The following is an 11,346-nucleotide window of genomic DNA, read 5'->3' as shown; positions in this document are numbered from 1 at the left end:
GTAACCAGATAAACACATTTTTATTACATAACGGATAGGGACCACTCACATAGGGTATCCTCCATTCTATAAATATCGGAACCCTTTCACCCCACCCCTCCAAATATAGTGGGGTAGATATGTGAAAAAGATCTTCTGGCAAAAAGTTTGAAATTTCGTATATGGGGGTATTTTGGTCTACTAAATTAAATAATTGATGGATTCAAGAAGTCTGACAAGCTGGTTAGCCGCCATCTTGAATTTAAAAATGGCCACCATGACACAATACCAATTGCTCATATTTCGGCTTCTTAACCACATAGATTGGAATTTGGTATAATGGGGTATTTTGGTTTGCTAATTTCAATCATTAATGGACGCAAGAGGTCTGAAAGGCTGGCTAGCCGCCATCTTGAATTTAAATATGGCCACTATGACAAAATATCAATTGCTCATATGTCGGCTTCTAAACCACATACGAGATTGGAATTTGGTATATAGGGGTATTTTGATTTGCTACTTTCTAAAATTTATGAAACCAACAAGTCTGACAGGCTGGTTAGCCACTATCGTGAATTTAAAGATGGCCGCTACCACGACTGAATATGAATTGCTCATACCGGCTTCTGAACCACGTAGGAGTTGGATTTTGACAGCTAACCATATATTTCCAGGAACAAGGAATCTAATTCGAATACGCTAATTATATTCGGGGGTCATCTTCAACATCAACATGGCCTTCATGCCTTTAATATTCTCGTTGAGAAGAGGATTATCCCACAAAAACACAATTCCAAGAGAAGGGGTGTCTCAAGTTTAAACTGATTTTTTTTTTTCCTATTACCAATATATGACAGTATATTACAATACTGAAAAGGACAATATCATTGAAAGATGCATAGACCAAAATGGACACCAATATACCTAAACTTCGTTACATGCCCAAAGGCTAACAACAGTTGACATTTATCCATGGCACTTGCCACTGCAACTACGTATAGCGTAAAGCAATAAAGAACTTGTTCAGGAAAATGTTTCCGTGATCAACATAATCAAGTATGATAAACAAGTTAGGTGCGCCACATTGCACTGAGGGTCTATGCATCTTTTAATCATATTGCCATTTTCAGTATTGTAATATATATTGTAATATACTGCCATATATTGGTAATAGGAAAAAATATGCCATATATTGGTAATAGAAAAGATCTTTGTCAACATGTTCTTGGAATTGTGATTTTGTGGGATAGTCCACTTCTCAGAGACTATATTATAGGCACGAAGGCCATTTTGAAGTTGAATATAGCCCCCAAATGTGTTTAATTAGATTCCTAGTCCCTGGAAATGTATGATTAGCCTTCAATATCCACCTCCTATGTGATTCAGAAGCCGATATATGAGCAGCTGATATTTTGTCATAGCGGCAGCCATCTTTAATTTCAAGATTGCAGTTAATGAGCTAGTCAGACTTCTTGTGTCCATCACGTTTTGAAATAAGCAAACCAAAATACCCCTAAATAACAAATTCCAATCTCCTATGTGGTTCAGAAGCCGAAATATGAGCAATTGATATTGTGTCATGGCAGCCATCTTTAAACTCAAGATGGCCACTAATCAGCGAGTCATACTTCTTGTAAATATTGATATGTGTTTTCTGACCCACCCGTCCAAATACATATAAACAGAAATATATATCTCTCGTATGTATTTACTACGTTGGCAAATCATACGTACATTTATTTAGTATAGTTCAATATGAAGTATAGATTTAATAGATGTGTAATAATTAATGTGATATCCAATTTATGTGTATAATAATAATCTATTTATTATCATGCACTGAACTTAATAAATTGTATAATATCGACTCAATGATCCTAGGCTTGTGTAACGTTTTTTGTGTTTTTTGTTTAACGACACCACTAGAGCACACTGATGTGTTAATGATCGAATATAAAATGTAAACTATTTCGTAATTTTGACATAGAGTCTTAGATCTAAGAAACCAGATACATTTTTTCCATTAGTAGCAAGGTACCACCCCCACAGATATTATAGCACATACTATAGCTTTTGATTTACCAGTCGTGGTGTACTGGATAAAACGAGAAATAGCTCATTGGGCCCACCGACGAAGATCGATCCTAGACCGACCGCGCATTAGGCGAGCGCTTTACCACTGGGCTATGTTCCGTCCTTTGTACATAGAGATAATCATGAATGTATACGTTATAAATTTGTGTTAATTGTATACTGTATTACATGATTAGTATTGTTACTCTCAACTATAGTATAGATCTATGGCATGTGTATATTATTGTTTTATATGCTAATATATGTATTATATGTTACTAACATACACCAAAATTAAGTTACCTTCATTTGATCATCATTCTTCTGTTTTGTTAAGTATAATAGTCATTTGCATGGTCGTCTGAAATTAGCTTTCTTTCCTTTGTCTTTCAGATCGTCTACAACTTCTTTTAGTTAAAACATTATAAATGGTTGTCCATATCGGATCCCTGATATGATTAAAAAAAAAAAAATGCAGGAATGATGACTGTGATATGTAGACTTTCCCACATAAGCGAAATAGGGGCAACTGCACCCCCAGTCCTGGAGAAAATCCTCAAATTCGCTTTTCACCATGTATTTCCATCATTCTACCCACACTATTAGGTGTAATCCATGTAAAAATGCGTGCGATTTGTTTGCAACCCCTATATAGCTGTCTGGCTGTAATGCTAATATGAATAAACGTTGTAATCCAGATTCGGGCACTGTTGATTAATTCGGGCAAAAATTGGTCTGCGCCACCCCGCCGGGCAAGTAATTATGTTAACTGCATATGCCCGATAACAAGTGACTATTGTAACACCTAAACTTTATTAAAATTGATACCGGCCTCGGTGGCGTCGTGGTTAGGCCATCGGTCTACAGGCTGGTAGGTAATGGGTTCGGATCCCAGTCGAGGCATGGGATTTTTAATCCAGATACCGACTCCAAACACTGAGTGAGTGCTCCGCAAGGCTCAATGGGTAGGTGTAAACCACTTGCACCGACCAGTGATCCATAACTGGTTCAACAAAGGCCGTGGTTTGTGCTATCCTGCCTGTGGGAAGCGCAAATAAAAGATATATTGCTGCCTGTCGTAAAAGAGTAGCCTATGTGGCGACAGCGGGTTTCCTCTAAAAATCAGTGGCAGAATGACCATATGTTTGACGTCCAATAGCCGATGATAAAATAAAAATCAATATGCTCTAGTGGCGTCGTTAAATAAAACAAACTTTATTAATACGAACTAGCGTAACCAAGGGGTGGGGTGGGGTGGACATGGGAATAACGGTTCTCCCCAGTTACATTTCCTTCCTCTACTTTATATACTGACTTATTTTACAATCCGGACGGGATTTACTAGGGTGAAGGTTCACTTGGGTGCACTCCCCCTAAAGTCTTGTCTATGCGTGTGTTAACATGATAATTTTGTGTGCATTTTCTAATTTTCCCAAATCTGTTAGGGACATGACCTCTACACACACTGGCTTAGCCTAATCATACCTTGTTTCCTCAAACATATTTTATATTTGTCTGCAGCCCCATAACAGGACTCAAAGACAATGTGGGTGCCCCCTTCCCCCCCCCCCCCCATGTTGGTGGCCCCCAATATAAAATCCTTGCTTCACCAATTTCTACGAACCCCCACCCCACCCCATGTTGGTGGCCCCCAATATAAAATCCTGGCTACGCCAATGCCTACGACCCCCCCCCCCCCCCCCCCCCCCCCACACACACCCATGTTGGTGGTCCCAATATAAAATCCTGGCTACGCCAATGCCTACGAATCCCGATCTCCGACTTCAACGGTCCTGATAAAAATAACCAACCAATCAAACAAACAAGTAACAAACAAAGAAAACCCCCAAATAAAAACAATAAAAAAAACTCTCACCTCTTTTGATATATTGATTGAAACATCATTTATTGCATATAATGTACAAATGGATTGGGCACAAGTTATCCTACTTACGAGGCCCTCTCTTAATAACATACAATTATGAAAATATTACAATAACGGCGACTACAAATATTATAAGAATATACAAGAAATTAAATATTCAAAGAGAAGTATATACATGAGAGAAAAACAAAACACTGAGAAAAAATAAACAAAATAATAAATAATTAAATAAATAATGAAAAATGAAGAAGGAAAGCAAACAAAGGTGATTTATTTTCCAATCAGACAACCCAATTTATAAAATATTCTTAGCAGACAGGTTCCTGCGCAACTGATTTAAAATTAATTAGACATTATTATTATTATTATTATTATTATTATTATTATTGTTTATTTTATTTATTATTATTAATATTATTATTATTATTATTATTATTATTATTCAAAACACTGTGTTTAATATATTTATGTACATGATAGAATATTTGTTTATTAATAGTATCATTTACAACAGTACTGCCATACAATATTAATTGCAGATTAACCGGTGCAAACGTTTTCAAAGAATCTGAAAGAAGTAGTCTCTGTTTGGTAAAGAGATTACATTCAAAGAAATAATGATAGCAGTTTTCAGAGTGGTATCCACAATTACAAGAGGGATCTGGTATAAGTCCACAACAATATAAGTCGACATTTAAAGTACTGCAACCATGTCTTAATCTAATGTGGGAAATATTTTCCTTTCGATTTCCATATGAACATAATGAAATTACCTTGCAGCTCTGTGGTGCTACTGCTTTTTTGAAAGTTAAAATTCGTTCACGGTTTCGAATTTCTAATGGCAAGGCATTCCACAGGTCTACTGTTGAATGTAAAAATTACATTTTAAGTAAATTATTTTTTGCGAAAAGAACTGATATGTCATTTTGATTCCTTAATCTATAATGAACGCACTCTTCAACCCTGGGTGGTATACAATTTACTAAGAAGTCAGGAGCCATGCCATTGAGTATTTTATACATAGTACATAATACGTTTGCCTTTCGGCGTTCTAAAAGTGGCTAGTCCTGTTTCTGAGTATAGCGTGTATCTTGATGCGAACAGTGGTAGGTAGACCCGTTATTATTCTTGCTGCTTCAAGTTGGACTTTTTCTAACTTTTCCTCATCCAGTGCAGAACATCCATCCCAAACTTCAGACGCATATTCTAGTACGGGACGTATACACGTTACATATATTTGCATTAGTATTTGTCGATTTAGAGTATACTTTTGATATATAAACGGAACTAGAAAATATTCTGAACTGAACATTAAAGTGGTTAGCTGACGTCATTATGTAATATTAGATCCATGCATGTAAAATAAATATGATTACACATGTCAAAGAACGATTCTCTTTGCACATTTATGAAGTTAAACCAGGGCCCGTGCTTATTTTAGAGTCCAGACTCAATCTTTAATGACGTCACACGCATACAGTTTATATGGCGTTGCTATGACATTACTGTCTCAGACTATTAGAGTCTCGGGTCCAGACTCTAAACATTTTATAAGCGCCAGGCCATATTCAGAAGAATGTACATAGTATCGCTTTGACACCAATAAGGTATTAAAACGTCAAAGCATTGTTGACGTCACGATTTTATAGCAACGTTTCCGGCAATTTTCGTAACTTATGGTCTCACTACACAGATGTCATCTGCCATTGAAACCCATGTTAAACTGCCCAACTTCAAGCGAAGATTGCCAATAGAACGGGTTCTCGTTGGCACTAACAACATACACCATTGCAAACATACATTATATAAGCATTTATTTTCACTCCAAAATTGGGAACATTTCCGTCTCAGTTTTTTGCTATATGACCGCATCTGGCTGTAGTACCGGTCCGAATTGGTGGTTCATTAACCGATTCACTCCGGCTGTCACTTGCGCTATATACCCATGTCCCAAAAGGTCGATGCACAATATTACAAAATAACATGGGCAAAATACAGCCAGAAGGCTTACCATTAAACATACATATTGTTTTAATTCTTCACCATTTGCTAGAAGTGAATATGTGACCCATAACATGTGTCCCAATTAGGAACTATAGTGAAGTGATGAATGAACTGTCACCCGGAAGTGATATGTGTAGTGAGACCTTAACAGAAAATGCAGAAATAAATTGAAATACGCACCCCCACCACCCATCCACTAGATCCGCATCCGGCAAAAATTAACTTCCTAAAAACAATATACATGCATTGAAATAACAGCCAGTTATTTGTCAACTTAAAAAGGCACGGCATATACTAAGCCGTGAGTAATCCTTGTTGGATATTTTAATAATATAAAAGTAGTAGTAAACACATTTATTTGGATTTTTGTTGTTGTTTTTGTTTTATTGGGTTTCTTTGTTGTTTTTATGCTGTTGTTTTCTTTTTTCTGGTGGCGTGTGTGTGTATGTGTGTGTGCGTGTGTGTGTGCGCGCGCGTGTATGTGTGCGCGCGCATGCGTGTGTGTACGCGTGTGTGCGTGCGTGTTCGGGAGAAGGGTGATGTAATTCAAAATGAAAACTTTACAATTCACACAAAAACAAAAAAAAACCACACAAATATTTTGAAACTGTCGCTTTAAGTAACTGTCTGAAAGCTACAACCTCGGTGTTTTCGTGTAGTATCTAATTATTCTGTTATGGCGAATAACAGTTAAACTTTGGTCTGTTGAGTTAAGCTTATTTTATTGCTTTTGACATAAAACCCCCACCTCAAATGGACTAGACACAAGTTACACAACTTGCTAGGCCTCCTCCCTAATACAGTTCAAGTTAAAGTTAATTTGGTTTAACAACATCATTAAAGCACATTGAGTTGTTAACCATCTGCTATTGGATGTTAAACATTTGGTAATTTTGACATAGTCTTACAGAGGGAACCCGTTATGTGTTCCATTAGTAGCAAGGAATATTTTATATGCACAACCTCACAGACACGATAACACATACCACGGCCTTTGATATACCAGTCGTTTCGCACTGGCTGGAACGAGAAATAGCCCAATGAGCCCACCGACGAAGATTGATCCTAGACTGACCGCGCATCAGGCGAACGCTTTAACACTGGGCTACGTCACGTCCCCATTTTATGTAATACCAACACGTCACGACGTTAATATTTTTATGCAATTTAAACATGAAGGAAAATGAATATTATCGAAATAGATAAATAAAAGCCTGCCCTCCCCCCCCCCCCCCCCCCCCCCAAACTAAAAATGGGGGCCCGAACACCTATGAAGATCAGGCTTTTTTTCCCTGTGATTGTGATTTTGTTTTACCGAACACTGGGCACTCTGTTGATAACACTGTAATGAATGTGCAATTCGATATTTGTTTTTGTGTTGCGAATAACGATAAAGTACAATAATATATAATTTAAATAATAATAATAATAAAATTCAATATTATAAAATAATATCGGAACAACGAAATACAGACGTATACAGAAAAGACCCCAACGGTTTGTTACATTCTCAAAACACCCATAATCAGAATACACAAAAAAGAAAACCAATCTGATTAAAATTAGCTCTACTGGTCTACCAGTAGATCTAACAGCACTGCCTGGACTGCCATGTCCAGGTGACATTTCATCTATAAATTACAATTTAAATATCGACCAATTACACTTCGCCTTTTATAGCGTTATTCGGGAGAATACAAATTCTAAAAATATCGGGCGAGACTATTTATGCAATAGGCGAACTTGTTGGTCTATTTCAACATTGAAAATACAGGGGATAAGTGCAGTAATAAACTCTGAATTGTATACTAGTATAAACAGATTTTATGGCTATGCCATCACGGTTTTGGTTGTTTTTTTCATCTTGATGATGATGATAACTTGTTTAACGTGCCCATATACCACTAGGGTTTCGAACACGCCCATCCCGAGTCCGACCTCCGATAAGATCGATGACCTGACTCGGGATGGAGGAGGGGGGGGGGGGGGGGGGGGGAGTTGAAAATGGGCAATATTGTGAAAATAGCAATTAGTAAAAAAGTTAATAGAATAAATTTTAAAAAAAAGAAAAAAAAAGTTACAAGCCAAAAATAAAAAGAATTGACTGGTCGGCCGAATATTTATATAATGTGGAGCATTTTAGAAGGACAGTCCAAAATTAAATAAGAGAAAGAAGAGAGGATCGGACTATTTAATAATTTAAAAAAAGAGAGTAATTTTGACATAAACTTTTGAACGCAGATCTAAAAGTTTAAAGTCCGATCGATATGTCCACGTGAGTGGCCTCGTTAAGGCCGTTTGGGTGCACAGCTTATAGGGACGAGATGGGTTGCATCCCGTCAAAAAAAAACCTAGATTGACAGTCGATAGACGTTGAAGGTGTAGTGCTGTGCTGAAATACAGATCTTGAGAAGCCGGATCAGTCTGAACGAGAGAGAGTATCAGACTAGGGTATAGTCCAGACGTCATGGGTTGGTATAGTGGTGCGGACGGGCCCGACTCCGGAGGATACGAGATGGTATCACTATAAAGCAAAGTAAAGTCTAGAAAAGAGTAGTAGGGGCCGACCCAGCTTCCTATTTCTTCTTAGAGTGGGGCGGTCAATCTTCCAGTGCTGCTAGGACAGGCTCGGACATGTAGAGACTAAACGCGAACAACCGTGGCGTTCTGCAGAATGGCCGTCATACGAGTCACGAAAAAACAAGTCAACATAGTCAGACGGAGAAATGACGTGGAGGTGAGGAATCTTGCTAAAAAAGAATCCAACCTGGTGGTGCAGACTGTCGAAACGAGAAGCGTTCCAGCGTTCAATCAGTTCCAATGGCCGCATACATCCCAATATAAAACTTCATTTCGCTGACAAAAACAACGAATGAAGGATTCCCAAGTCGAGCACATGAAAGCACGTGCAGTGTGCACCAGCGAAACAAACACGTCTTACCTCGTGGAGCTCCAGACTGGGAATCTTTCATCTTGAAACGAATTTTATATAAAATTTTATATTGCAATTAGTTTCCGGCATACTTCGTAATTTACCCGAATCATTTCGTATACTCTCGGTATAATCCCGAATGTTTTCAAATTCTTTTCAAATCACAGGCATGATTTTGCAAGTAAGGTTTTGATTGGTCGAATAAAAGGTCAACTGGACATGAGCTCCAACGGGCTGCTGTTAGATCCACATGTAATAGTGGAGCTAATTTTAATTAGATTGAGAATTTGTATGCTCCCAAATAACGTTATAAAAGGCGAAGTGTGATTGGTCAATACTTAAATTATTATTTACAGACGAAATGTTACCTGGACATTGGAGACTACGCAGTGTTGTTAGCAATCTGATTAAAATTAGTTCTACTGGTCTAAATAAGGCATTCGTAATTCACATGAAAGATATCGTATACCCTCAGGATAATTCGGAATATTTTCAAATTATTTTCAAATCACTGGCATGATCTGCAAGGTTTTGATTGGTGGACATGAGCTCCAACTGGCTGCTGTTAGATCCACATTTGATAGTGGAGCTAATTTTAATTAGATTGGATAATGACAGTAATATAAGAACCGTTGTATTTCATATATACTCTTCAAAAAACGTAGGGGAACTAAAATAAGAATTTACAGTTGCCAAAATTATAAGGTATCTTTTTTTTTCTTTTCTTTTTTTTAATTTATTGTCCCCAGACAAGTATGATAGTGTCAGGGTTGGGGGCCCTGATTTCACTACCTTACATCCATGTTATAAGTACATATGAACATTATTTATATATATAATATAGTGTAATTCGAATCAATATAATAATATTAATAAGCAAGAAAACATGGAGTTCACTAATATGTGGGGTTAACAGTGAAGATAGAGGTAGAGGAAAGATTTGAAGGAAATGGTAAAGGGAGAAAAGAGAAGGTAAGGAAGGAAGAAGGAAAGAAAGAGTGAATTAAATACTTTAATTTCGAAAGAGAAAACATATTTGTATTGAAATACCTCTAGAACATTGTATTGCCATGTCTTGTTTCTAGGTATCTGGACCAAGGTGCCCAATATTCCTCAAATTCTTGAAATTTACAATTTTTTAGAAGTATATATTTTTCAATTTCTATTTTATCTTTTAAAATATTTAAAAAAAGCATATATGTTAGGTCCATGTTTCTGCATTTTAGATCTATATATATATAGTATTTAACATTGATAATGAGCCAATTAATAAATACCATCTTGCTTTTTTTTCCCTCTTTATGATTCCAAACAAGACTGTCTGTTTATCGAGTTGTGTATGTTCGCCTTTGTCCTGAATCCATTGTTCAATTTCCTTCCATAAAAGAAAGACTTTAGAGCAGTCATAGAACAAATGCTCCAATGTTTCTGGTTGTCTATGACAAAAATCGCAAACATTTGATTCTATGTATTTTATTTTATATAAGAACGTGTTTGTCGTGATTATTCGATGTAGAATTCTATATTGAATCCACTGTAAAGTTGTATCTTTTAAACATATAAATGGTAAATTATATACTTTTTCCCACTCCTGTAATGATAGTATGAAACCTAAATTGTAATATTTTCTTCGGGAAGTTGGCACTATTGTCGATTTGTTTAAAATATTATACATTTCTTTGCACCCTTTTGTAGTTTTAAAAAATAACTCCAATTTAAAAGGAAATATAGGATTTAAGGTGTTAACCTGTTGGTTGTTGATACTTGACAATGTGCACTGCATAAAGGTTTTAACTGCTTTGATTACAGATGCATGTTCTAAGAAGTTTGAATGTATGTGAAATTTAAATCTAAATGTTTCATAGGTTAAAAATCTACCATGTTCATCCATTAAATCTTGAATAAATATAACTCCATTTTTAATATAGTTTTCATAATATATAGGTTTGTGGTCAATAGTTATTTTACTGTTAAACCAAATATTAATTCTAATTATTTAATTTTTACATTCGGGAATTAGTTTTTGTTGAATTAGCCACCAACTATGTAAAACATTTTCCCAGAAAGAGTTACTTATTTTATTTTTTTGTATTTTGATAAAATAATCCCCACACGTAATAAGTTTTTGCACAGATAATTTTGTAGTAACTTCAAAAAATGTTTTCCATTTTGCGTTAGTTGAAAATAGTCTGCTAATCCAGGTGGATTTTAAAGCTATCATAAAATTCAAGATATTTAGCATTTTAAGGCCACCATTTGAGTAACTTTGAGTTAAAACTTCGCATTTTATTCTGTCTGGTTTATTTTGCCAGATAAAGTTAAAAAACATTTTATCTATTTGTTTTATCATTTTGTCTGGTGGGTTAGCCAGTGAAATTAGTAAGTGTGTTAATTTGGGAATAATTAAGGATTTTAAAACTATTCTACCAAACACAGTCAGTTTTCTTGTTGTCCAAAGTTTTATTAAATTTTT

This window comes from Gigantopelta aegis, chromosome 1, assembly GCF_016097555.1.
Source record: "Gigantopelta aegis isolate Gae_Host chromosome 1, Gae_host_genome, whole genome shotgun sequence".
Classification (NCBI taxonomy): Eukaryota; Metazoa; Mollusca; class Gastropoda; order Neomphalida; family Peltospiridae; genus Gigantopelta; species Gigantopelta aegis.
Note: the sequence above shows the minus strand (reverse complement) of the source record.